Source organism: Piliocolobus tephrosceles, chromosome 13, assembly GCF_002776525.5.
Source record: "Piliocolobus tephrosceles isolate RC106 chromosome 13, ASM277652v3, whole genome shotgun sequence".
NCBI classification, from domain to species: Eukaryota; Metazoa; Chordata; class Mammalia; order Primates; family Cercopithecidae; genus Piliocolobus; species Piliocolobus tephrosceles.
Genome location: NC_045446.1, coordinates 39,962,694 through 39,986,487, shown reverse-complemented (window position 1 = coordinate 39,986,487; position 23,794 = coordinate 39,962,694).

The window sequence follows — 23,794 nt, the reverse complement described above, 5'->3', positions numbered from 1 at the left end:
TGGATCATGGGAGTGGTTTCCCCCACTATCAGCTATCCTCATGATACTGAGTGAGTTCTCACCAGAACTGATGGTTTTATGAACATCTAGTATTTCTCCTGCTTGAACTTCTCTCTCCTGCTGCCATGTGAAGAGGTCCTTGCTTCCTCTTTGCTGTCTGCCATGATTGTAAGTTTCCTGAGGCCTCCTCAGCTATGTGGAAGTGTGAGTCAATTAAATCTCTTTTCTTTATAAATTACCCAGTTTCAAGCAGTGTGAGAATTGACTAACCCACTAGGAGACAAAGATTATTTATGGCCATCTTGGTGGCTATCATAAGGACTGATCTTGATGCTGGAAGAATCTATTTCAAGACTGTGTCACTACAGACATAGTTTCCTTGGCAAGGTTGTTCTGCTTCAGTAATGTTAGATGAGAATGGTTCATCAAGAGTGATTTTGAAGCTAAATGTGGGCAGGACTGTACCATATGCAGGAATCTACACCAGCCTATCAACATCAGTAGAGCAGAAAGTGCTGTCATTAGGCATTGAATGTATCAACATGACTCAAAGTGGCAAAAACAAAGTGGGATAGAGTTACTATCAAGAACCTGGTATTTGAAGGAAAAGAGATGAGAAAGGGTAACAGCTTACTGTCCACATATAGAGAAGATGATTGTCTTGAAACCTTGACAGTTTTGTAGCCAAGGACCAAGGGAATTCTAAGGGCACACATAATTAGAGTCTTTCAATTTATGTTAGTCCTGAGACGTCTGCCTTTTATGAAGAAACCTGAGATTTGATAATATTTTTTATACAAATAGATTTTATACAACAGCATAGTAAAGTTCTGTATTCTCTTGATTTTATGCCTATTATAGGTGCAATGTTATAAAAAAAATAAACTTAAATTTGTGTATTTCTAGAATTATATGTTCCTACATGAGGTAATAGAGTTGATATAATTATTAGTAACATAAGTGTCATGATGGTCACCAAAATATCATCGATCTGAGTATGATTTAAACTTTATATGAGTTGCCAATTGAGTGCTAAATGTTGGATTGCTTTTTAATTCTTTAAGTTCAGACAATTTTTACTGAAAGAAAGGCCTTCTGTAGACCCCATTCATAGGCAAATGGCCCGAAGCTACTGATTTCAGAAATAATTTATCTCTTATATCAAAATAAGTGGTGATAATGTGATATCAGATTATTTTTATTTTATTCTGATTCTGAGTAAAATAAAAAGTGTAAGACATATATTTTTGAAGTTTCAAACTTACAGAATTTCTAGGACACTTTCAGGATTCATGGAGAAATAGGACAGCTATTTAAGACAGGAGATTTACCACAGAATTAAAGATATATGATGGTAGTACGCTTAGAAAGAGTGTTGTTGTGAGGTATCAAAATCCCATAATCATTATGATTTTATATTTATTTCATAATATTTTAAACAAAAAATTGTAACTACTTTTAATGTCTTGAAATACATATGGGAAGTGTATTTCTCAGATAATACAAAACATTATTTAAATATCACTTCACAGAGGTATTTGTCTTGTGACAGTTACCTCTCCAGTGACTAAAGGTACAAGGTTTGGACACGATGTGGAGTGGGCAGAGGAACTTGGACTCCCTTGTGTACAATGTGAAAACAGTGGGCATTCATTAACAGAACAAAGAGAAAAGAATCCCAAGTTCATGGCTTTTATACGCTATCATATAATAGGTCTGAAAGGCTTATTTTTGGAGAAAACTGAGAGACATCAATGACTGTGACTGGTAGTAGAGAACACTACAAATGTAGAGAATTGATTATTTACATATTACCCTGGAAATATTATCAGAATATATTTTATTATGATAATACAGAGTGACATATTTGGTTTGGTATTTATTGAGCTATATGGCAGATAGGATATGCATTTTTGTTTCCAGACTGCACTTTCCCTTTCCCTAAACTAACTAACACATGTTGTGACACCATTTTCTAAATACTGGCTTCTCATTACTTCCAAAAATTTTAGTTAACAATTGAGCATTCAAAACCTACCTCAAATGTAGTGGCTTCATAAACCATCATTGGTGTTTCGCTTATGAGTCTTAGTTTTGAGCTGGATTCAATGGACATAGTTTATCAGTGCTCTATGCTGTATCATTTGGGGTGGCCCAACTAGCCCAACTAGCCTAGAAGATCTCGTTCTAAGATCACTTACTCACATGACTGGTAAATCAGTGCTGGGTGTTGATTTCTTTCCATTTAAGTATCTCCCTAGATTGGATTTCTCATAGTATTGTAGACAGGCTCCAAGAGAGATTGTCCCAAAATACAGGAAAAAGAAACTACCAGTTTCATAAGACCTTGGCCAAGAAACTGCCCTAGAATCAGTTTTATCATATTCTATTGATCAAGTAATCATACAGCCAAGGTACTAGGGGAGAAGATATAGACCCATCTCACAATAAGAGCAATTTCAAAGAATTTGGGGGCCATAGTGTAATGCTACCACATGACTCATTCATTTACTCACTAAATTTATCATGATTATCCACTGAATTAGTTTTTAAATATTATATAAATCTTAATACTTCTTATTCTTAGAGTGTCTTAAAATTAATATCTATTTGGGACCATTGGTTGAATATAGGAAGAAAAATAAAACCTGCTATTGTATTCAACAAAATAACAATAAATTTTGTAATAATAATTTGTCAAATTTATATCAGGATGACTCTATTAGTTTCTTATTGCTGAAAACAATGCAAGTTTCATATTTCAGAGCTCTGAAGGCCAGAAGTCAAAATCAATCTCACTGAGCTAAAATTCAGATATCAGGAGAGCCGCATTCCTTTTTAATGAATTTGAGAAAGAATCTGCCTCCATAACTTTGCAGCTCCTAGAGGTTGCCTATATGCCCTGCCTACTACAAGGCAGAAATGTAGCAACTTCCATTCTCTCTTTGACTCTCTCTCTGACTATGACCCCTGCTTCTGTCATCTCCTGTCCTTTTTTGAATTTGATCCTCCTGTTTTCCCTTAAAAAGACTCTTGTGATTACATTATTTCCCTCAGTAGAATCCCCCATGCCAAGGTCTTCAACCTAATCAGATCTACAAAATCCAATTTGCCATATAAGTTAGTACAGTGAAAGGATTTGGGGTCAAAACATGGACATTCTGTTGGGGTGGGGAGGTTAATTATACAGTCTAGCATATTGTTTTGCCCAAAACAAGTCATTAAAGCAATCAGATAAAAATTATTTTAGCACGTCAAACACTGATATTAAAAGTAGAAAATAAAGATTATGTTTTATTTACTCTTAAAATTTTTTATATACAAACTTCTAATTTTTTTTATTGTTGAGAAGCATTTACAACTAAAGCCTGAAGGGAAAGGATAGCACACATAAAATATCTCAACTTTGGGATACTTTATCAAATCAGTATCAAAACACACAAAATACTAAATAAAATTAACTCATTTATTATTTTAACCAAAATATGAAAAGTGTTCAAACATAAGTCAATGTTATAGAAGAAATTTGGGTCTATTTTTTATTATTCAAAATTTTGATTCTATTGAAATTTTATGTTTTAATTGCTCAGTAAAATTCTCACGAATAAACTCCTTTTAATGACATTTCTTTCATAAGTCAACAAATATTCAAACATGTATAGGCAGTCACAATTCTACACATTTTTATTTTTAATTTTATTACCAGCTTGTCTGTTGCTAAAATAAAGTTTGGGCAGAAATCAGAATGTGATATTTCTTCCTTTTATTAATTCGCCTTATAGGAAGCAAATGTGGCTTTTATTTGATCTTCAGGTATTTGTATTAAAATGTTTTCAAAGAAATTCTAAGATCTCCAGTTGATAACAAACCTTATATTTACTATTTCTTCTCCAATGCATACATACCTATGATAAAGTTTAATTTATAAATTAGACACAGTAAGAAGTTAATACAAATTAATAATAAAACAGAACGATTGTGACAATATGCTGTAACAAAATTATGTGAACATGGATCCCCTCTCTCTCTCAAAAAGTTATATGATGGTGTTATCCCTCTCCTTCTTTCAAAATATGTTATTGGTGTTTACTCACCTTTCTTCTTCTTGTTATTTGTCAATCTGATAACCAAGAGGTCTCCTAAATGACTAACAGGCAGGTAGCACCTACAGTGTGGATTGGCTGAACCAAGGGGTGACTACATTGCCGGCAGAAGAGATTGGACAGTGTGAGATTTCATCATGTTACGCAGAGTAGCATGCAACTTACAACTTATGAATTGTCTATATCTGAAATTTTCCATTTAATATTTTTAGATCGTAGTTGACTTTAGGTAACTGAAACTACAGAAAACAAAACCACTGATAACAAGGGAGCTACTGCACTGTCTGTCCCGAGAAAGATCTTCATCGAATTATTAATATAGTTCATTCTAGATCATTGCCTATGAACTTGTCTGTACTCTACTTGAAATTCCTGGGTATCTGAGTACTCTACGTCTATGCAGATTGAATACATGTTTCAATTAAGGCAAAATGATAATGTAGGCAGTTTTTTAATCTACACTACACTTCTGCCATTCTCCATCAATTTTCTTCAGAGTCCCCTGCATCCTAAAATGTGAATAAATCCAAGAGCTCAAATTGACATTTCTTAGATGTATTTGTGTTTTAAGATGAATCAAAAGATGTCCTCTGTCGATTTTAGTCAGACAAGCAAGCACCAGCGCAGTGATGGGTTAGAATGTAAGAGGTAGAGATCGGGAAGTTTTGGATGTGAGCAGAACCCCAGTCAAGATCCAATGCCCTTAAATCATCTTAAAGGGATTAAGACTTTAAAAAAAGAACTCAGGCATGAGTGAAAACAGTGGTTATTTTTTTCTTTCTCTTTTCTTACTCTCTTTTTCTGAAGGCAGGCCCAAATTTCATAGTCACACAGTTGTGTGGGCAGTGAAATCTTCAAGACAAACCTTCCTTTTCTCAGCAGTAGACAGGAGAATAAGTTCTGTAAAGCTGGAGGTTGTGGGAGAAATTCTAGTAGAAAAAAAGACTGAATAAAGAAACCCCCAGTTCTGAGTGTCAACCAGCACAAAAGCTTGGCTTACCCTTAGTTATGTCGTGGGTAGGGGACAGAGAGACCCTGAGCAGCATAGCAAATAATCCAGGACTTGTCAATGCAAAACATTTCCCATGAGTCAGAGTAAATCCTGAGTCACGTATGTGCTGGTTTGTTACCTGCTGAACCAGCAAAACAAAAAAGAAAACATAGTATATTCCAAAAGTATTAGCATACTGTAAACACTCAGTGTCTCATGACAAAATAAAGCATCTAAGACCAAAGTAAAAATTAATAGACATTTAAAAAAGTGACCAATTCTCTAAGGAATAGGAAATAAACATATCATTATCCTTAGATGATCTGAATAATAAGAGTATTAGGCAAAATTTTAAAATTGCTATTATGATGTAAAAATAATAAGATAACTTAAAAATAAGTATTTATTTTTATTTTAATTCAATCATTTATTATTATTAAATATAGGAAGATAGTAAACACATCTTAAATGAGCAAAAATATAGCAATTTTAAAAAGTAAAATATAAGAACGAACGAAATGTAATTGTAGGAATAATAAAATTACAATATCTGGGGAAAAATCACTGCATGTACTCATAGCAGAATAAAGATCAAAAAGTAAAAATGAAATAAAACGTAGATAAATAAAAATTATTCAATCTTATACAGAGAAAACAACAAAGATTGAAAAGAATGTGCACAGACAGCCTCGGGGATAAGTGAGACATTATTAACAGGTCTGGTATTTATGGTATGGCTATCCCAGATGGAGAGAACAAAGAGATTGGTGCAGAAAAGACATTTGAAGTAGAAACAGAAATTTCCACAAAATCTGTAAAGTCCTATAAACTTAGGAATTCTAGAAACTCAGGGAGTCTCACATAGGATAAATGAACACAAAAGAAATCCTAGATACATCGTAATAAACTACTGAAAACAAAAAAGAAAGGAAAAGAAAACAAATCATATAAGTATTTACAGAAAATAACATATTACATATAGGAAAACAATGACTGAAATGACAGTCAATTTCTCACCAGAGATGGTTGGATGCAGAAGACAGTGTTATGTCATCTTTAAAGAACTTAAAAAATATAACTTTTAATTCAGAACTCTATATGTAACAAAAATATACTTCAGAAATTAAGCTGAATAAATTTTTTTGATGAATGGAAAATAAAATAATTCTTCATCACCAGACCTATTGTAAAAGAAATACTAAAGCAAAGGAAAATAATATCAGAAGGTCTTATAGGCAACATGGAATTGGATTTTGTATTTTCTTATTTCATTCAGTCACCCTGTTTTTTTGATTGGATAATGTAATTAATTTACATTCAAAGTAACTGTTGATGTATAAAGATTGACTAACAACATTCTGTTAATTATTTCTGTTTTTTATCTGTATCCTTCATTCTTTTGTTCCTCTTTTTCATCTTTGTGATTTGGTTATTTTCTGTACTGCTGCTTTGGTGTCCTTTTCTTTAACATTTGTGTATCTATTGTAGATTGTTTGCTTTGTGGTTATTACGAGGAATAAAAAGTGATGAATGAATCAAAAGCAAGAGAATAGGAAAATGATATACCATGTGATTACTAACCAGAGGAAAGCTGGAGTTTCTATATTAATATCAGACAAACTAAGCTTCAAAAGAAGAAATATTACAAGGAATAAAGGCCATAATATGATAATGAAACAGATAATTCACAGAGGACATTATGATCTTAAATATGAATGCATCTAACAACAGTGATTCAAAATAGATGAAAAAAATTGATAGACTTGGATGAAGAAATAGCAAAATTCACAGTATCCAACCAAATTCCTGTAAGAAAATTATATGTAAATTATGTTATATGGATATATGTTAAGTAGACATTAATGACCTAATTCAAAATTGCCTGTGGAAGAACAATAAAGTGATACTAGACAACTTCGAAAAGAAAAAAAAAAAAAAAACTAATTTGGAAGATAAATGGAACACACTATAGAATCTACAAATAGAAGAAGACAATAGATTTAATTAATTTTTGACACAGATGCAAAGGCAGTTCAACGGATAAAGGACAATTTTTTCAACAACGAAATGATGTTGAAACATTTGAATATGTTTATTCAAAAAACAAACCCCAACCTAAATATTGTACCTTATATTGAAATATTAACTCAAAATAGATCATAGACATAAGTGAACAATGAACAACTGAAAAACACCTGGGAGAATACATAGAAAAAATCTTTGTGACCTTGGCTCAGGCAAAAAGTTCTTCGATAAAACATCTAAATCCACTACATTAAAAAAAAAAAACTGATAAATTGAACTTTATCAAAATCAAAAGCTTCTAATTTTTAAGAGACACTATTAAGAAAAGTAAAAGACATGTAACAGACTTAGGGAAATATTGGCAAGTAAAAAATCTCAACAAATATTTGTATCCAAAATATGTAAGGAACCCACAAAGCTCAACAAGAAAACAAACAATTTAGTAAAAATTTGCAAAATATTTGACTATGTGACCATACAGATAGCAAATAAGCATATGAATATATATCACTACATACCTAATAGAGTAGTTAATAAAACACAACAAAAGAAGAAAACTGGATAAACAAGTGTTGACAAGGATATGTGTGTTGATGCAGGGAATAAAAAAAAAATCATACAGGTATCCTGAAAAACAGTTTGGTAGTTTCTTATACTGTTAAACATATACTTACCACACTTCCAAGTAATCCTATTTAGAAGTATTTACTTAATAGAATTGAAAATGTATGTTCACCCAAAAACATGGACATGAAAGTTTATATGTGTATAGATACTATATTCAAAATTACCCCAAACTGGAAACAAGCCAAATGTCACTCACTAGGGAATAGACAAACAAAATGAGGTATATCAATAAAATAAAAGACATTTGAACTGTTTGATCTATTACACAGCAATCAGAAAGAATAAACCATTGATGTATGAAATGGCATAGGTGGATCTCAATCATATTTTGCTAAATAAAATAAGCCAAATTCAGTGGGCTGCATGCTATATGCTTTCATTTATATGAAATTTTGAGGAAAAAATGATGAAATTGTGGAGAGGCAGAATCAAAAAACAGAAAATAATCAGTGGCTGCTTGGTTAGATGTGGAGGGGAGTAATTGCTTAAAAAGGGGTAGCATTAGAGACTATTATTGGAAGGTGATGAAATATCTTTTTGGTTGTTTTTGGATACCAGTAGGTGTTTTTTTCCTAGATAAAGAAAAACCTATACACTAAAAAGAGTAAATTATACTGCATGCAATTTTTTTAACAGGAAAAAATACTATGTAGGTACCTTTGGAGATAATAACATGATACTGCAACCCACATTCACTCAATCACTTCTATCCTTACCTGATCATTGCAATCACAGCCTAAAACTTAAGGGGCAAAGCGGGAATGCCTACTCTAAGTAAAGAATGACAAAGGAGGAGAATGAATAGTACTGGGTATCAGATACTGAAAATATGGTTCCATAGATTAGAATTGGCCATAAGAAACAAACTGGGAAGGATGAGATTCAAGTCTTTCTTAAACGATAGAGTTATCTAGGGCTTACATATATATCTTCCAAAGTTTCTCAAACCTTGCCTTTTCAAGTTGTTATGATTCTCCTATATGCAGATTGCATTCTGACTCATATGTGCATCACTGCTTAGATTTGACATCTGTTTACTTGATTATTAAAAGCTTATTACATTTCAATTTTAAAGATCCAAATTTCTCTCCTGTAATCTGACATTCTGAAATTTTCCGGTCCCAAGTTTATGTTGATAGGTCCACGAGTGCCATTTGAAACACAAGTCACTTCTGCTTTTATTTACCTTTAACCTGTTTGTGAAGGGTTATGTCTTCAGCTGCCTGCTTCACTTACTCATTTTGTCCAGCCCAGTAAAGCTTATTTGTGTATTTCTTTTAAACATGACCAAGTATGCATTTCACTAGCTACGATCAATCATTTTGTCATTAATCCAAACTACTGTCTTCTGTTTTGGGTGGTAATTTTCAGGCTGACAACTGCCTTGGGACAAAAGTATTTTCAGCTGTGATCTGTGAGAGTGATTGGCAGGAACTGAAGTCTTGCATATCTCTGTTCCTTAATCACAGCACAAGGTGCACTTGGGAATGTCATCACCATCTACAACAATCTTATTTGAGAAAGGAGTCTGCTTAGCATGTCTTGTAATGTAAAGAGTCTGAAGAAAAAAATCAATAACAAGGTACATGGTTAAATAAAGTCAATAAAACAACAGAGAACACTCCATTTTTATAAATTAAATACCTTCTGACTATAAATTAGACAATGTTTTTCTTGCCTTTGTACACAAGAGAAAGCAAATTTTTTTAAGCAGAGAAGGTAACATAATATTAGAATTTAACTGTTCTTTAAGTTCTAAATAAAAGTAAATACAACAGAAAGAGGCTTAAACAATAGAGAAAACTAGTCCGTGTGACTTGCAGATTTAGAAGTATGATTACTGTCAGCATCAGTGTGATCCAGAACTGGTGACATCTAAGAACCCAGTTTCATTCTTTCTACTGCTCTGCTTTCTTCATTGTCAGCTTGCTCCCTTTTGCTTCCAGTGACAGCTCACATCAGCTGGGACAGGACATTGTTCTCTGCTCATATTCTGAGAAATTGAAAGAATCTCTTTCTTGAACATTAAATGAAGAGTCCTGACTCCAACCCTCACTGAACAACGTAGGTGACTACTCTTAAGCCAGTCACTGTAGCAATTGATTGACTGGAGCCAGAGTTAGAAGCCCTTCCCTGAAGCACGAGCAATCAAAAGGGAGAAGGGATTTTGCTGATTGGAAAGGCCAATCAGTGCAATTACTGGAGCTAGGCGTAGGTTCAGTGCCACCACTTATGTTTGCTACAAAAAAAAGGTGGGTAGATGAATTGACAGTTAATTGTTTACCACATCCGAAGTGCACATAGTAGGTGTTAGGCAATTTTTTGTTGTTGTTAGATAAATGAATTATTGATTATAGATTAAAGGCAATTCTAGGCTTGCCAGTGGGTAACCTTATGGGCAAAACTCACTACTCAACTTCTATTTCCTAATCTATAATGCAAACATACTAACTTCCATATAGAGTTGTTATGAGAATTGGAAGAGTTAATACATGCAAGTCCTTAGCCAAACACAAAGTACTTTTTAAATTATTTATTTATTTTTTAATTTTTTTTTTTTTTTTTTTTTTTTAGGGATAGGGCTTGCTATGATGCCTAGGTTCTGGCTTCAAACTCTTGGGCTCAAGTCATATTCTTTTCTCAGCTCAAGAATTAACTCCTATAATTCATTAATTACAGAAATTACGAGCACACGCCATACAAATTTTGAAAGTATTTTTGTAAGTATCAAATGTTTTAAGTATCAAGATATGATTTAAAAAGATAATTTGCAATATAACGCAGCTTCAAATTTTGTTAAAATTGAAACATTTTCATTCAACGGATTTTACTTTTTAATGACAAAATTTTTATCTCAGTACTTGAAAGCCAAATGCTATAAAATAGAACAAAATACAAATTAATTTTTAGAGATTTACTCCTCAAGTACCTGGTGCACCAAAAATTCAAGAAAGTTATGACAAGCTCTGTATATTTTTTGTTGTTGTTAGAGATAAATAATTCTGGAGAAACACATCAAGAACAAACAGATAGTTGTTTTTTAAAAAAATTATTGAAACTTGTATAAAATGAGCCCACTTATTAAGTATTTTATTGACTCTTTCTTTGTTCTTCTAGCTAACTTTTCTTTAATTTCTAAATTCTAGATCTTAACTAAAAGGTGCAACTTGCAAAAAGAAAATCCTAGAAAAAAATGGTTATCTCAGATCATAGGCAAATCATTATTGTAATGGTCATTTATATTTTTTACCAGTTTAAATAATCTATGAGAACTGTACCACTCAAAATAGATGAGGTAAGATTTACTTCCACATATACTCTGTGTGTGTGTGTGTGTGTGTGTGTGTGTGTGTGTATGTATATGTGTGTGTGTCTGTGTATATATATATACATACATATATATACACACACACATATGAGTTAACATATATAAATTATATAAGTTAATATACATAAATACAAATGAGTTGTATATATTTCAGTTATAAATACATGTTATATTGATTTGTTATATATGACATTTTAGTTTTGTATTTGTGTATATCCATATACATATATAGAGATTTAAACACTCTTTAGCTAGTATTTCTTTCATCTCATCTTTTAAAAAGTATCCAGCTTAATTCATCTGCTCTTTTAGAATTGTGAGAGAATATAATGTACCACCTCACAATATGAAGTTGAGCTAAAGGCAATTTAGAAGAAGCAGCAGATGCAGAAAAGCTCTTTGCCTTTTGTACATAGTTTTACAAGGACAAAAGGTACTCTGCCTTCACTCTCTACCAGGGAGAACAAAGGTTAACCACTGAAGACAACCGTTAGACCCTTATTGGCCTGGGGAATTGTACCAGAGCAATCTACATTAACAATCTTTACCAACTCCCATTTCTCTGCCATTTATTTACCTTCCCACAACTTGCTGCCCCTAGAGATTTAAAGTCCATTTCCTTTGTCTTGTCACTTTTCTAAATATGTACCTTTCTTTGTTACTATATAAATTGGAATTCAAAGCCACCTTTTTGAGAACTACTCATTTCCTGTTTCCCATTTATGTATGAAACAAACATCTTAATAAACTTCTATTTGTTTTTCTGTCTTTTGTTTCAGGGGTCTGTTACAACTTAGAACATATAAGGATTAAAAAAAGATTTTTCTTCTGCTACAAAATCAATTTCAAAGAAAAAGGTTGCAGTGCATATAAATCATGATATTTCAGAATGAATAGGCAATTTATTAGTTTGCTTATCCAGATAGGTTTTCCTTCAACCAACCAACCAAACAAATAAGAGCGCACTGAATATACAATAATTAAAAGCATGCTGATGTTCATTTCTCATAATTAGAATTCTAAGTTTAATTTCGCAACAGCACTGATTACAAATGGCTTTGAGAATAAACTTGATGAGAACAGCGGAAGCTGATTAATTAACAAATATGAATTTTTTTTTTTTTTTTTCCTGTGATGATGTCTGAGATACTTGAACCACTGGATAGAAAAAAAGAAAAACATGCTTTGAGAGTCCAAGAAAAAAATACTCTTGGAGGCCGAGGTTGGTGGATCATTTGAGGTCAGGAGTTTGAAACCAGCCTGGCCAACATGATGAAGCCCTGTCTCTATTAAAAATATAAAAATTAACTGGTCGTGGTGGCAGGTGCCTATAATCCCAGCTACTTGGGTGCCTGAGGCATCAGCTGAGGCAGGAGAATTGCTTAAGCCCGGGAGGCAGAGGTTGCAATGAGCAGAGATGCCACCATTGCACTCCATCCTGAGCGACAGAGACTCTGTTAAAAAAAAAAGAATACAAGAACAAATGATGTATGAAACTTAAGATAGCAAGTATATAGTAGCTCATAACTTGAAAATCCAATACTTTTGCTTTTTTAAAAAATAAAAGTGTTTAAAATATCAGCAAACAACTGTATAACTGAGAACTCCTCTATTTAGCATAATGATTGTCAAATTAATAAAGAAAAGGTTTACATCTCAGCACTAACTCTTACTAGCTATGTGAACTAGGGAAATGTACTACTTAACCTGCCTGCATTTCTGTTTTCTCACCTAAAAATTTTTAAAAAAAATCATACCTGCATCATAACTTTGGCAGGAAAATTATATACCATCTATAAATAATTTTGTAACTCAGGCCCTGGAATATCCTGGGTGCTTACACAAGTAGTTGTTACAATTTTAATGTTACATTAATAAACACAAATAGCAAAGTATCTTTTTGCTAAAAATTCAGGAAATCTTTAGGAAAAGGATCAAAAGAAAAAACGATCTTGCAATATCTATACCGCAAGGTACGGTTCCTTAGTACATAAAAATTTCATGCTTTTTGAACTTCTGTTATGCATCAAGGCTATAGACAGTAATGGGCAATTTGAAAAGTAGTAGCGAGCCGGGCGCGGTGGCTCAAGCCTGTAATCCCAGCACTTTGGGAGGCCGAGACGGGCGGATCACGAGGTCTGGAGATCGAGACCATCCTGGCTAACACAGTGAAACCCCGTCTCTACTAAAAAATACAAAAAACTAGCCGGGTGAGGTGGCGGGCGCCTGTAGTTCCAGCTACTCCGAAGGCTGAGGCAGGAGAATGGCGTAAACCCAGGAGGCGGAGCTTGCAGTGAGCTGAGATCTGGCCACTGCACCCCAGCCTGGGCGACAGAGCCAGACTCCGTCTCAAAAAAAAAAAAAAAAAGAAAAAGAAAAGTAGTAGCGAAAAACCTCCTCCCTCACAGCACTCAATGTAATTTATAAACTAGATTTGTTTAATATCAGTATTCTAATTCACAATAATTGAAGTATTTGGTATGGAAAAATTAATTCTGATTGGAAAATTTGGTATATAAATGCTTTTCAAAGCACTTAACCAGCTGGTTGAAGGGTATTTGTGATTGAACCACTCCTGTACTGAGCACTGTGCTTTATTTACAAGAAAAATCAATATAAGAAGGCAAGTCTGTTCTTTTAAACCATTATCAAAGCTTCAGTCATCATATTCTTTAATAAGAAATATTTGTGGTAGCTTTGACTGCATTTTCTATTCAACAGGGGAAAAGTTCAAGAACATAGAAGACAGTTTATAACTCCAGTAAGTCCAGGCAGAACCTTAGTCTCATTCATATTATTTAAAACATTCGATCTAATTATGCTTTGAAGATATCCCATGTGGAGATGTAGCTCTTACCAATGTTGGTACGATGCATGGTCTGCTGGTGCTAACACAAATTTGAAAATGCTATTTGATGTTTAGAGAAGTTGCAACACTCACATTTTATTCCAAATCTATGTGATGCTGATTTCCCAAGCAAAATATTATGATTTTTGAAATAAGAACACGCTTTAAAATGACAGCAAACAAATCTTGGAAGATTAGGTAAAAATTTTAGTACTTTACAATACCAGAATGTATAGAGATTGACATGTTTTATATATTTCAATACGAGTTTCATTTATAAGAATTACAATCATTGAATTATTCAAATTGTTCATTTTCAGCCATGTATGGCCTTGGACAAATACCAGTCTTCTTCCTATGTCTCAGTGATTCACTTATAAAATGAGGAAAATTTTGTTCTGTCTTCCTCCCTTGTGGATGTTTTATAAAAATCAGAAGAGATTTTTTGCATTAAATCAAAGTTGTCTACTGCAAAGATTGTCCTCTTTTGAGTCCCAAAGTCCTGAAGAAAGTTTTCCAAGGAGATGAGTGAAAATGGAGCCTATCGATTCAGAATTTTATTATTATTTTTCTTTACTTTTTTTGTGCCACCTCAATATGATCGAATTTTTCAAAAACATTTTCTTGTAAAAGTTGAGAAGTTTTGTTCATCATATTTAACTTATATAAGTTCTGGGGTTTATTTATGAATGCTGTGTGATAGAGATGTAATTTTCCATCATGTTTTCTATTGACAAATGATTTTACTAGCACTGTTTATTAAAGTGCATTCTCTTCTGCTGATTTGTAAGGCTACCACTTTCCTATACAAGATTCCTTATATACTAGGTTTTTTCTAGGCTCCCTCTTCAGTTTCATCATTAAATTACTCTGTCTTTGTGCCTACCCTCATACCCTTTTAGCTCTTCTAGTTTTATAATTATTCTTAATGCTAAGTGCTGGGTCTTCTTTTCATCCTCATTAAAACTGGTGTGGCTTTTTGGTCTTTTAAACATTTCTATTAATTCTAGAAGCAACTAGGTAAAAATTTTTACTTAGAATTGCATTGAATTATTGATGAATTTGGGGAAAATCAGTTTCTTTGCCACATTATCATACATATGAACATTGTATATCTTTCCATTTGTTCAGATATTTTATTTTCTCTACTCATATTTTGTACTTTTCCGCCACAAAGTTCTCTTGTATTGCTATTGACAGTGACATATTTGCATCTTGAATATGTAATAACATATAGTTCAACAAATTATTCTGGATTTTTCCAGAACATATTATGCTCTTCACTTTTCAGTAACCATATTTATTTTGAGATTTTGGCTTCTATTAGTATATGTCAGAAATTGCTGAGATTATATCATGGCACTTAGCTTCTTTTATAATGTATTTATTTTAAATAGATAATATTTACAAAGAGTAAAATAGCCATAAAACTGATAAAAGGCAAGCCATAGAAAATAAGTTTTCCTCTGATTCTGTTTTACAAGGTTGGTTTTGTTATTATTCAGTTATGGTGAGTCTACAGAACAGGAGATGACTGATATTAAAAGGCTAGTTGGTTTCTCACAGTTCTCAAGAGGAGAGGGCACATCACACCAGAGAGAGTCACACAGGGAAACACCAGGGTAGGTCAAGAGGCAGAGGGAACAGGAGTAATGCATAGGCAAGAACCTTTATTGTGATTTCCATGGGAAGGTGGTGGGGTAAGCAGGTTTAGGATGGGCTAGTTTGAATAATTTCGGGGGACTTTTGTGAATAAAAATTGCCCTGATTGTCTTGTACTTAACCTTGAACTACTTAGGGTAAGGAAATAGTGGCCAAGAGCATAAAAGCCCCCAAGATAAAGTAGGTAGTTGGGACATAGGCTCTGGATTGGTTGGTTTGCATACGAAAGGTGGGCTCACAGGCAAGTCATTTACTGGCTCTAGGAATTAGCTAGCCTTGGAAGGGGCTGTTTTTACAGAGTCTGCAAAACCCTACATGACAAAGCATTAGAAATACAGAAAATATAAAGGCACAATTAATATTCTATCTCCCTTCTGTAACCACACATTTCTCTTCTCAAGAGGTGAAAAATTAATTTTATTTTCAGAAGTAATCTATACATTTTTAAGTATATGTAACTGTACATGCATTTGCACAGTTGCATACTGTACATAATAATGCATTTTGCCTTTTAGTAAACAATATATATTGATATTTTTTTAAATATTGGTAAATCTAAGTTAACTTATTCATTTTACTAGTTCTTCAGAATTCCATTAGATTGCTGTATTACAATTTACTTGACCTTGATTTTTGCTGAAGAACATAGAGCTTATTTAAATATTTTATCATAAATAATCTTGCTTTATTTATTTTTTGTTTATTTCATGTAATTAACACATGTATAAGTCTTTATTAGAAAAGAGATAAAAATGCTTATTGAAGGGGTGATGCATTTGGAATAATGATATTTATTGACAAACTGTCCTCCATAAAGATTGCTCCAATTTATACTCCTAGGATGTTTGAGAATGGCAGTTTCTGTCACTATCGGGGTCCCTAAAAAGTATTTATCAAATTCTTTTTGTGTGTGTATGCATTCATAGATACAGAACGCATATACATATATTAATTTCATGATAGTTATTTCTTGGGTATTTTATTTAGAATTTTTGTAATTATTATCAAAATATTTTCTATAATGTTTCTTCATCATAGTCTCCTTTTATGGTTTTGATATCAATATTCTAATCATTTCCTAAAATAGTTTTGGAAATCTCTCTTTTATATTTTTTGGAATATATAATATGAATTATTTGTTTCTTGAATATGTTGTAGAATTTGACTTAAGCATTTTTGTGGCTTTTTTCTTAAATGTACAAGTTAGGATTCGTAAATCTCACCTCTAATTTTTATCTATACAATTCTGCTTGTAGTGTGACTTCACAAAAGTTGTAATGATGTTGAAAGTTTAGAATTATCTAAGCAGCCAATTCATTGTATTCGTGATTTTTAAAAATGGTGTTTAAATTAGAGAAATGAGTTCCCAATTAGAAATAGAGTGTAATTGCTTTAAAAACAAACCTACAATCTCTTAGGTTTTTACACAAAAAATAAAGAAGATTTTGGCATTGCAAATATACTCATGACATTAATTCGACCTCCTATACGTATTTTCCTTGGTATATTCTTTCAATGTTTTTCCATTAATTTATTGGTCTTTGAGAGATGGATGACACAACTAGGGTATAGCCTCAGTCTGTTAGAAATATCTACAAGATATCAAAGAATACAACATTACAAGTAAGCATATTCTCTTTTTTTTACTTTTTTTTTTCTTATTGTTGGTTGTTTTCTTTTTGAGACGGAGTCTTGCTCTGTCTCCCAGGCTGGAGTGCAGTGGTGAGATCTCGGCTCACTTCAACCTCCGCCTGCAGGGTTCAAGCAGTTCTCCTGCCTCAGCCTCCTGAGTAGCTGGGACTATAGACACCTGACACCAAGCCCAGCTAATTTTTGTACTTTTAGTAGAGACGGGGTTTTGCCATGTTGCCCAGGCTGGTCTCTAATTCCTGACCTCAGGTGATCTGCCGGTCTTGGCCTCCCAAAGTGCAGGGAAGGCATACTCCTCTTAATATAGAAAAATAACTTTATAATCCCTCCCTAGCTTGCTTTGGTTCTGACCTTTTTCCATTTCACTAGGGCTCAAGAGGAGCAACAAGCATCTGCATGGAGTGTATTCTTTACCTCCGTTCTGTTTTGTTTTTAAAAGTGAGTCCTAAATTTTGTTAATAAATGAGGAGGAAAAAAAAAAAAAAACCCTTTCTGCAGATGACTGACAGCAGGAATGACGGATGTGACCCTTCATGTAACACTTTGTTCCCTGTCTTAAGTTAGCCTTCTCTTTGATACAGGTGCATTCACATAGCAATAGCTTTAACCCAATAAAGTTGCCACAGAGCTTTCCAAATATTTTACACTAGACTAAAAGAAGAAAGTTTCAGGAATTGCAACAAAACAACTCTTACATAATAATTTTAAAATGCCTGTACTTGCACTATTGATATCTATTATAGTGTAATTACCAGAAGGTTATAAATTATTTGTTCTTTTAATTTTTATTTAACTTTCTTCAGATAATAATGAGACTCCAAAGGGTTTACAATGATACCATTTAAAGACTGTGCACTTTTTGACCACCATAGCAGATATTCTTCTGAGTATACCACAGTTGCGTTGGCTTTATTGAGCTTTTTCCCACGTGTAAGAAAACAGCGTGCTTAGCTGTATTCATAATCAAACATCAGCTGCAAAAAATGTTCTCTTTTCTGACAGTTCTGTCATGAATATTACCTATGCAAACCAAGACCAGTCAAAAGGATGGCGAGAATACATCAGATATGATTAAGCTTCATATTTAAATACCTTTTTCTCAAGACTCATTCCAGAGCATGACACTATATTTGTGGAAAGTTAATAGATACAAATTTATATTTAATGTGACATGTCATAGTTTATTTATTCTTTGATCCTGAAATTATTTTCCCTAGACAGTGTGAATTTAGTAAGATATGAAAAGCAAGCATTGGCCTTCTTTTGGAATTTAAATGGACTTAATGTGTGGTTAAACAGCGAATTAATTATGTAATAATTCCAGAGATCATTAATGAATGCATTGCTAGTGTGGGAATTTTTTAAAAAGAAAAGTGCTATAGTAGTGCCAGTCAGATTTACTTAGTTTGATTTCAAAAGCTAAGCTGCAAAATAGTTTGGCCACCAAATGTTGTCTTTATGAGAACATTTTTCTGTTTGCAATTGTTTTCAGATGCCAAATTTCAAGGACTGTTTGCAGGCTCAATTTAGGGGTCAAGTACTTAATACCCAGTCTGGTTAATTGCACCCATTATTACTCAGTCAATGAAATTATAGTAGCATACTCAAACAAGAAAGCACCACTGAAACTGAGTCCTCATAAATTTATCCTAGGACCTCCTACACTGAAAATGACATTACTTTTATTTTAATAAGTGGGATAAGTGGGAATTAGAATAATCTTTTCTTTTTCTTCATTTCCATTAGCACAAAGATTTTTTTTTTAATGTCACAAGTAAAAGGAGCCAGTTGGCTCCAATTTCAGTACCATGGGAGAACACTTCAGTGGCTTTTAACACAGAATTGGCTAGACCAGAATGAGTGAAAATGTCAGTGTATTCAGATCCACTGAACCATGAAACCAAATGTGGTGCCACTTTGCTATTAGATTGCAAGGAAAAAAAAAAAAAAAACTTTCAAATTTGTCCTTCTTTTAAAAGATTTGATTAATATATGTTTGTAAATAACTGTTTACGTAAGTAAAAGCAAGTATTAATACTGGCTCAGAGTTTCTTAAATAAGCTATGAATATAACATAAATTTATGTAATTTCTATTGAACAGAAATATATCTTTATAATCACTGAATCCAAACCCTTTGCTTTCGAGAAATAGAAAATGAGGCTTAGAGATAGAAAGGCACTTGTCCGTTGTCAAACAACTGAGACTCTACAAGTCTCAAGTTTTGCTGCATCCTGTTTTCTGATGCTGCAGTGCAGGCCTTTGAATTCCGTCTGTAACTGTGCCATGCAGTTCCCTACACCTAGAGCTCACCATGTCCCTTGCACCATTGCTTTCAAACATCCTTTTAAAGGAAATTTTTCCGACCTCTAATAACAAAAGGATATAATCTTTCCTTGCTCCGTATTCCCATAACCCATTGTTATTGAACCTTCAGGATCTAAAATAGATTTACTTTTCTTATTGTTATATATGTGCTTGCCTTAACCCCTTTTTTTTCCTACCTTCATTATGCCACAAGTTTTTTCGAGAGCTGAACATTATTTTACTTAACTTTGGTAGTCTATATTGTATTTAATATGTAATCCAGCCTGGGTGACAGAGTGAGACTCTGTCTCAAACAACATCAACAACAAAATTCAATTCTCTAAAAAGCTAAAGATCTGGAGCCTGTAGTCAGAAAGAATGATGTCTAAAGTTGAGTCAATCTGATGGGAATATTAATGCTAGAATGAGTTAATATTTTGGGAGACTGTTGGGAAGGCATGATTAATTTTGAAATGTGCAAATGACATGAGATTTGAGAGGGGCAAGGGGGAGGATGATATGATTTGGCACTGTGTGCCCACTCAAATCCCATTTTAAATTACAATCCCCATGTGTCTTAGGAGGGACCTGATGGGAGGTGATTGGATCATGGGAGCAGATTTCCCCCTTGCTGTTCTTATAATAGTGAGTAAGTTCTCATGAGATTTGATGGTTTTAAAGTGTGGCACTTCCCACCTCACTCACTCTGTCTCCTGCTGCCAGGTAAGACATGCCTTGCATCCCCTTTGCCTTCTTCCATGACTGTAAGATTTCTGAGGCCTCTCCAGCTGTGTGGAGCTGTGAATCAATTAAACCCCTTTTCTTTATAAATTACCCAATCTCAGGCAGTTTTTTATAGAAGTGTGAAAATGGACGAATATAGTGTTCCTCTGCGCTTTCACTGTGAGAATTTTGTAAATATAAGGTCTTATCTGAGGGTTTGTCTTTTCACACAGGGTGTGGACTGGCTTCATTCAGAATTCAAAGTGTTACTGTCAATCTGGTCTTAGATTTCCAACTAAATTATTTGTATAAGACTGCATTTTTTATATTTTGCTCTGTAGCAAATTACCATCAATCAGCAATTCTAAGCAAAAAAAATTTATTATAATTTATTATAACATTTGTAAATGTTGAGGTTTGTTTCTTTGTTGTGTGTCATAAATTTAGGAGTCCCTTAGCTAGGTGGTTCTGGCTCAGGATCTCTCATGAGGTCAAAGATGTAATCTTCCAAAGGCCTTAGTGGGGCAGGATGATCTGCTTCCCTCAAATGGCTGTAAGGAGAAGACCTTCAATCCTTGCCACCTGTTGGCAGGATGCTTCAGTTTGTCTTCACATGGACCTTTCCATAGGACTGTTTGATGTGTCCTCACAACATAGCAGGAGATTCCCCCATGATGAATGACTAAGAAGAGAGAGAACAAGAAGGAAGCTGAAATGAATTTTGTGACCTAGCCTCAAAAGCCACACTTTGCACTTCTGATATATCCTATTCATTATGAATGAATCACTAAGCCTAGCCCACAGGCAAATGAAGAGAATTAACTGCGGCTTCTAAAAAGAAGCAATAGCCAATATTAGAGAGCCTATTTTAAATCCACCCCAGCAATTTTTACAGAATTTACACAGTATATAAATTAAACTTTGATGACTAATTAGGGGAGATATTTAAAAATATTTCTTAGGGGAAACTTTTTTTTCCTACTCAGTCTCAGGGTACAGACAATCTATCTTTTCTCCCTTTATAGAGGTGCGAGTATTTTATTACTTCACCCTTTTCATTGAGACCTTCAATGAGGAAGCTATATGAGGAAATGTCAGTTCCAAATCTCCTTTATGTAACAACAAGGCTATGATTTATTCTATCCACATGGCTTATCCAGTAAAACTGAAGCTGTTTGATCACTAAGACTGCCACATGGATTTAGGCCACCCAGTGCATTTTTGCTCTAAGTTTTAGCCTATTTTTTACATTTCATCCCCTGGGAATTTTCCTTACTTTTTTGAAAACAAAAGTATAAACTTAGAGATCTGTTTACATTAAACAGAATTTTTAGAATTTTGTTTTAAAAGATAGTAGAGAGCAATCATTTACTTCTAGAAATGGAAGTCTCTGAAAAGTGATTTACAGTGCAGAAGTGCACTACGTTTCAACTGGATTGCTAGGTACTACCAACGTACAATAAGCTTTCACCCATCCTTCTGGTAGTGATTCTCACAATCAATTCTATCCATTGATTATTTTCAAGAATACCTTTCTCCTGATCTCTCTTTTGTTAATTATATTACCTTTGGTGATGCACCTTGTTCTTTCACTGGCTTCATACTTTCTGATGCTGGCTGACTCAAGCCTTCTTATTCCACCTTGTACCCACAAAACACTTCAAGTTGTCTTCTTAAACAAACTTTCCTCATTCCCAAAGAGAAATTCTGGTGAAAGCTATTAATATAATATTTCCACTTATATAAATCCATGAATTTCAGGTATCTATCAATCCATCTTTTTAGTTATTATCTTTCTGATAATAAAACATTATTTCTGTTACTATTCAGCAAAACAACTTTAACTCATTAATAATTATCTGATTTTTAATACTAACTAAGCATTAAATTAGGCACTGGAAGAATAAATATAGAAAATAATCCAGCTCTGTTTTTCACAGAGCTCAAATTAGAAACAAAAACATAATAGAAAAAGACTACTAGGGGCACAATGCACTAGAATAAACATGTGAATGGAACAATAATGAGAGGAGGGAAGGTTTTATGTAAATTGAAAAGGGAGAGGATAATTAAGAGAGTGCTTAGTAGAGACAAACTTTGAGCTAGGCCTTGAATAATGAAAAGAAGCTCTTCAGTTGAAAATGTGAGCTGGTAGTGGCAAGAGGGATGTGTGAAATGAAGCAAAGGAAAATATAGACAGAAAGGGAAAGTCTCTAGGCAGAGAAATATGAGCAAGGATGTGGAGACACATGAGCACAAGAAACATTCAGACAACAGCTGAGATTCAGATGGTTGGAATGCAGGGCGCACAGTGGTAGAATGGCAGACTGGTTTGCGATTTTAAGCTGGCTTTTATTATAAAATGGCAGGGATGAAAAATACAAAAAATAGTTCTTGCATAAATTATTTTGTATTAAAAAATTCATGAAAGATCCAGAAGTTTGACTGCAAAACTGTTGGATTTCTCAGCAAGGCTTTTAACCATTTCACTAGATTCATGAGTTTCTAAATTCTGGGAAAAGAAAGTTCCTGAAAAAGGATTTCTTAGACATATATCACTCTGTGAGTAAGAATTCCTATAACAAGATGTTTGTTTTTATATGGAAAGTGTCCTTGGTGTGACTCCTCTGAGGATCAATTTTTCTCTTAACTCTATCCATCTTAGTAAACTTAGTAAAATCTACGTTCACTAAACAAAAGAAACATTCAATTGATAAGAAATAATTGTCTTGTTTTTCTAAGACCACCAGAGCGAGCACAAAAGAACCAGCAAGTAGGCAAAGGTCAGGCGCAAAACTGCTAGTTTATTTTAGTAACCTAAGGTGTGGAGAAGAAGTCTGTCGGCCTCCGGCAAAGAAGGCAGGCAGAGTTCCCCTCCCCCAAGCTCTAGGACGAGTTCGGACATCCCGACAGGACTGGGAAGCTGGGAAGTCCGCCTGGCTCAATGGCGGAGAGCGGCTTTTCTAGGAGTGGGAGGGCAATAGGTGGGGCATGGGCGTGTCAGGGGCGTTCCACAGGTGCGACCAGGTAAATCTTGGTCTCTTTGGATTGAGGTCACCTGGCGCATGCCCAGTTGGTCTGCACCCTCCCGGGGCGCCGGCTGCATTTTCACGCGCGCGGGAAGAGTTGGGAGGGGGGGATGAAGAACCCGGAAGTGCACCATCTTGCCTCCCTTCGTCCAAACAATAATTTCCTGACTCCAGACATTCCCCCAAGCCATGTAGTATTCATCTCTTAAGCAATCATAAATAAAACTTAATACTTAAATTCAATTTCTTGGATCTCCAAAGAGAGCAAACGAAAGGGAGAAACAGGCTCTCATTAACACGAGTCTCAAATAATTAGAATTTGAGATATGAACTTCACATCAACTTTGTTTTAGTTTTTTCCTTTGCCATTTACTAATGCTGAAATCTTATATAAGACATTTAAATTATTTGTGCTTCAATTGCTTCACCTTATAATAAGGATGAGGGCAGGACACTTGGTTTGATTTGTTCACTGTTGTAGCTTCAACAACTAGGGCAGGAT